Consider the following 6,439-nt stretch of genomic DNA (forward strand, 5'->3'; position numbering starts at 1 on the left):
TAAGAAATATATTTCTACACCAGATAACATATATTTCTACACAAAATAACATATATATCTACACAAATCACATTTATTTCTGCAACAAATCATATGTATTTCTATAACAAATAACATTTATATTTCTAAACCAAATAACATATATATATATATATATATTTCTAAATCAAATAACATTTATATTTCTAATTCAAATAACATATATATTTCTAAATCAAATAACATATATATATTTCTAAATCAAATAACATTTATATTTCTAAATCAAATAACATATATATATTTCTAAATCAAATAGCATATATATTAGACTAATAAATACCAACATATATCATAACAAAATATCACTCATCAAAATAAATCATATAAATCATACAAATCATATAAGTATATTCTAAACTCATTAAAAATAATCAAATAATTAGAGAGAGCGTTACAACTCTCCCCCCCTTTAAAGAATTTTGTCCTCGAAATTCAAAGCACAAAAGTAATGAATTCAATTATTGTTTAAATATCTTAAACTATATTTAGCCAAATAGAAACTTCAACAAAACATGTAAACCACATCAAAGTTAGTCAATCGAACATGATCACATACTAAACATAACTATTAATCAGAAACACAACAACAATCAATCAAACAACATAAAGACAGTAATACAACTGTTACTAAACTCGACACGACTCAACTACTTGGACGGACCGACCTGCTCTGATACCAATTGTAACACCCCGTTTTCCCAACATAAAAATTCCATTTAATAATCAAAGTTATTCACGTAAACGGAATGCTACACTTCTTTTCTTAAAATCATAAACTGAATAAATAACTATTTATCCTTTAAAATTAAATAACAAAATCTTTAATACTTCGCAGCGGAATTTATTCAATAACTAAAACAGTCTTTGGTACGAAGGCCTCTTCATAAATTTCTCATATAATCAAATCTAAAACCATAGTCAAAATTCTTCTTAAAACAATACGTAAGGAATAGAAAGACAACAATAAAATTTTCATCCTGTTACGTATCAGAGCACCTAAAGACACACATGAGAGCTAATCCACACACAACAGCAATCTAACAACAACTTAAACTCGATCACCTGCAAGTTACTCATATGAAGAGCAACATTTTCAAGCAGAAGGGGTGAGATTTCACAAAACAATAATATCCTATAATTCAATAATTATATTTAACAACACAAATAACTTCATCTATTAGTAATAATAATTCTTCATGTATAATTCTTAATAGTCCAACCAACTTCTAATTATCATTTACTTCATATTCATCACATTATAACATCATCATATAACACGTATTACCCAAACCATAACAACATAGATCATCACATCTTACTCATAGTTCATATTCAACATAACAACATCTTAATCTTAATTCATATACGACATAACAACATCTTAACTCGTAATAACATTTCTCCACCAAGCATCTCATGAATAGAAGACAACTTATCAACTTAACATAACCATCATCAAGTACATTTAACAACTCCTAGATAACATCATGTAATCATCATCACTAATAACTTAAACTACACAATATAATCATCACTTAATAATAATAATAATTATATACATCATAACATAAACATCATTTTATAATAATATAACAACAACAACATATTCATCACTTAATAATAACAATTATATACATCACAACATAAGCATCATCTTACAACAACATAACATAACATTCACTTAATAATAATTAATCATATATAGTACAACATATTCATCACTTAATAATAACAATTATATACATCACAACATAAGCATCATCTTACAACAACATAACATAATATTCACTTAATAATAATTAATCATATATAGTACAACATATTCATCACTTAATAGTAACAATTATATACAACATCATAACAACATAGCAATATCATAATCAATATCTTAAACAACATAGCAACATAACAATATCATAATCAATATCTTAAACAACATCATAACATTATAATCAGTATCATATAATTCACATCATAAACATCGTATAATCTTTATAAGTACTTCTTTAACAACACATGGGTAGAAGACAACTCGACAACTCAAAGATGATAATTTATCAACAACTTAACAACTCATGGATGATAATTCATCAACAACGACTTTGACTCGACAAATGCGACAATGCAACTTAGACACTTATATGCATGTGGTACCAATCGTCATCATAAGTATTAATATACTTTCATTGTGCGGAGGACAAAGTTCCTAAACGTGCGGATGGCAAAGCTCCTAATCGTGGTGAGGACAAAGCTCAATGAATGCTAATGCATGGACTCTATCAACAAGACACCTTAATCAACTTATCACTTATACATCCAATAATTTGAAGTTCATCATCAACTTATTCATACTCATGCAACTTAGTTAAATAACAATTGCAGCATAATCAAATCACATCAAGCTTAATAACAATTCATTTCAACAACATCTTGATCATTCGATACTATTTCGAACAATGCATTTAATCATTAAATCACAGTATATAATATTCTCTCATTAATCATATCATCAAAGTAAATCATATTCATCACAGCAACAAATTAGCATCAATCAATAATGATAATCATCATATATAACAATTACAAATGCACGTCATCAACATCTCAATCATCAAACATAATTCATGCAATATATATCTAATTATATAACATTATAAATATCATCAAATCATCTTAATCATTATCTAAGGTATAAGGACAGTTTCTACATCTTTTTAACAAGTTTCCACCGTTTATTCATCAATTCTACAATTTTAACCTACTTTTCAATTCCTCAAAAACTCATCCTACATCATGTTAAACCTAACCATTGATTCACATACTTAATAGAATTGCAAAGTTAGTCTCACCCTTACCTTTGGATTGATCGACGAAGGAATCTACCGCTTTCTCTTCTCTAAAAGGATATTAAACCGAAGAGGGATTATGGTCTTAAGAACACTTTTAATTCCGAAGGGACAGAAAGGAGTAGAAAAAGAAGAAAGACTCGTCAACACAAGTCAAAAGAGGGAGAAGAGAAGAAAAGCACAGGAAGCATCAACTGTGAATTTCGGTGTGTATAATGCACTGTGTGAGTTCTCTATTTATAGAGATAGTTTACAACTAATAAGTGAGAAACTTTGGAAACAAGTAATGCACCTATTAGATCTAGTAATTAAATATATCAATTGAGTACCAAAATATATTATATTAGGTACAAAAATATATTATTCAGTACAAAATATATTAGATTGCCTACCAAAATCTCAATATTCTATTCTAATATATATATATATATATATATATATATATATATATATATATATAATATTTATACAACAAATAACAATTATATCTCTATAACAAATATATTTCTATAACATATATATATTTCTACACCAAATAAGAAATATATTTCTACACCAGATAACATATATTTCTACACAAAATAACATATATATCTACACAAATTAACATATATTTCTACAACAAATCATGTGTATTTCTACAACAAATTATATATACTTCTACAACAAATAACATTTATTTCTATAACAAATCACATTTATTACTGCAACAAATCATATGTATTTCTATAACAAATAACATTTATATTTCTAAACCAAATAACATATATATATATATTTCTAAATCAAATAACATATATATTTCTAAATCAAATAACATTCATATTTCTAAACCAAATAACATATATATTTCTAAATCAAATAACATATATATATATATATATATATATATATATATATATATATATATATTTCTAAATCAAATAACATTTATATTTCTAAATCGAATAATATATATATATTTCTAAATCAAATAGCATATATATTATACTAATAAATAGCAACATATATGATAACAAAATATCACTCATCAAAATAAATCATATAAATCATACAAATCATATAAGTATATTCTAAACTCATTAAAAATAATCAAATAATTAGAGAGGGCGTTACATTTAGCATGAATTAGGATGAATTTAAGAGGAATCGAAAATTAGGTCAAATTGAGTGAATTCATGATTAAACGGTGAAAAGTTGTTAAATTGATGTAGAAATTGTTCTTAGACCTTAGATAATGTGTAGGATGAATTCTGGAATCAATGCTAGGCTATAAACCATGAGAAAAGATGAATTTTCGTAAAAACTACACTTCTGCCCGAGCCTATATTCATCGCTCGCCATCGCGAACAATGATCCTCGCCTCGCGAGTGATGAAGTTCATCGCTCGCCAAGCGAACCAATTTCCCTCGCCTCGCGAGTTGCACGTCGCAGCTCGCCACAGCGAACAACTGAACTCGCCATAGCGAGCATGACCAGAGAGCATGCAAGATTTCGTATTTTTGACTTTTGAGTTGAACCTTAGATGCTTTTGAGTGCCTGAAGATGCTTAATAAAGATTATATGATAACTTAGAATGAGATTGAACCTGGTTTAACTTAGAACAACCATTGTTGGGAATCTGGCTTGTACTCGCCAAGGTGAGCAGATGCTCTCGCTTCGCGAGCACTTCCAGAACTGAGTGCAAGTGAGGAAAATGCGATCTGTGTCGCATGATTTGATTAGAGATGGACCCTTGGGTAGTAATGAGACCAATATATGAAGTTAATTGTAATATGTGAAGCTGAATAAGATATGTTGTTGTTGATTATGAAGTGTTATAATGTTTATGCATTACTTGAAGAATGTTTGTATACATAAGATGTTGATGAATTGAATTTGATATAATTATGTCATGCTGTTGTATACTACCTATGTTGTTGTTTGTTATTTAACTAAGCTGCATGAGTCGGTCTAAGATGTTGAAGATGATGATGTTCCAAATTATTGGACTATATTAAGAGGTTGTCGAATTAAGTTGTTTAAGAGGTCGAGTCCATGCATTAGCATTCATAGTTGGGGGCTTGATGCCCTGGAGCTTTGTACTCACCACGTTGGAGCATTAGCTCAAATTTAGCGATGGCGGCTTGATGCCCTAGAAGTATATTAATACTCAAATAGCGATGGGGGCTTGATGCCCTGTATTGGTACCACATGCATATAAGAGGTCTAAGTTGCATAGTCGCATTTGTCGAGGCGATGATGATTAAATGATTAAGTTGAAATTATTTTGAAGTGAATTATGATATAGTATTATCAATGTTGATTAATAAGATGTTTTATGTTGTTAAATATAATTGTTGAATTATATGCTTAATATTATTGTTTTGTGAAATCTCACCCCTTCTGCTTGGAAATGTTGCTCTTCGTATGAGTAACTTGCAGGTAATCAAGAGTAGGTTGCTGTTTGTGATGTCGTGAGTGGCCTTGCCTCACTCAGTCTTAGGTTGCTCTGATACGTAACAGGAGGGGATCTTTAGTGGCTATTTCTCTTTCCTTTACGTATATGATATGTTTTGATGTTACTTAACTGAATTTATGATGCGATTTGATGAGGCCTGCGTGCCAAGACAATATATGATTTTTGAATTAAATTCCGCTGCTTTTACGTTTAAGTTTACTTTGAAAGATAAATTATGATTTATCTATGTTTTTAAGAATTTTAAGAAGTGTGATATCCCGTTTATGTGATGTTTTACTCTGATTATATGTTTGAAATTTTTAAGTTGGGAAAACGGGGTGTTACAATTGGTATCAGAGCAGGTCGGTCCGTCTGGCCAATTAGAAGAGTCGTGTCGAGTTTTAGTAATAGTTAAGTTACTATCTTATGTTATTGTTGCTTAATGTGTAGAAACTAAGAGATGGATGGGAGAAACGATGATGCGTTAGCTGCTGCACTACAAGCCGTAGCTCAAGCTGTGGGACAACAGCCTAATGCAAATGATGGTGCGAATGCTGAGTCGAGGATGCTTGAGACCTTCCTGAGGAATCACCCTCTTACTTTCAAGGGAAGATACGACCCCGATGGAGCCCAGACGTGGCTTAAAGAGATTGAGAGAGTTTTCCACGTTTTGGTACACAACAGTTGGCCGAGGAAGCTGATGATTGGTGGGTTAGTCTTCTACCTACCCTAGAGCAAGACGGTGCTGTTGTGACATGGGCTGTGTTTAGGAGGGATTTCCTAAACAGATACTTTCCGGAAGATGTTCGCGGGAAGAAAGAGATCGAATTCCTTGAGCTGAAGCAAGGAAACATGTCGGTGACTGAGTATGCTGCCATATTTGTGGAATTGGCAAAGTTCTATCCGCACTACACTCCAGAGACTTTTGAGTTTTCAAAGTGTATCAAGTTTGAGAACGGGTTACGTGCTGAGATTAAGAGATCAATTGGTTACCAGAAGATTCGAGTTTTCGCTGAGCTGTTGAGCAGTTGCAGGATTTACGAGGAGGATACTAAGGCTCATTACAAGATCGTGAATGAGAGGAAGACTAAGGGCCAGCAGAGTCGCCCTA

The sequence above is a fragment of the Medicago truncatula genome, chromosome 8, assembly GCF_003473485.1.
Source record: "Medicago truncatula cultivar Jemalong A17 chromosome 8, MtrunA17r5.0-ANR, whole genome shotgun sequence".
In the NCBI taxonomy this organism is placed as follows: Eukaryota; Viridiplantae; Streptophyta; class Magnoliopsida; order Fabales; family Fabaceae; genus Medicago; species Medicago truncatula.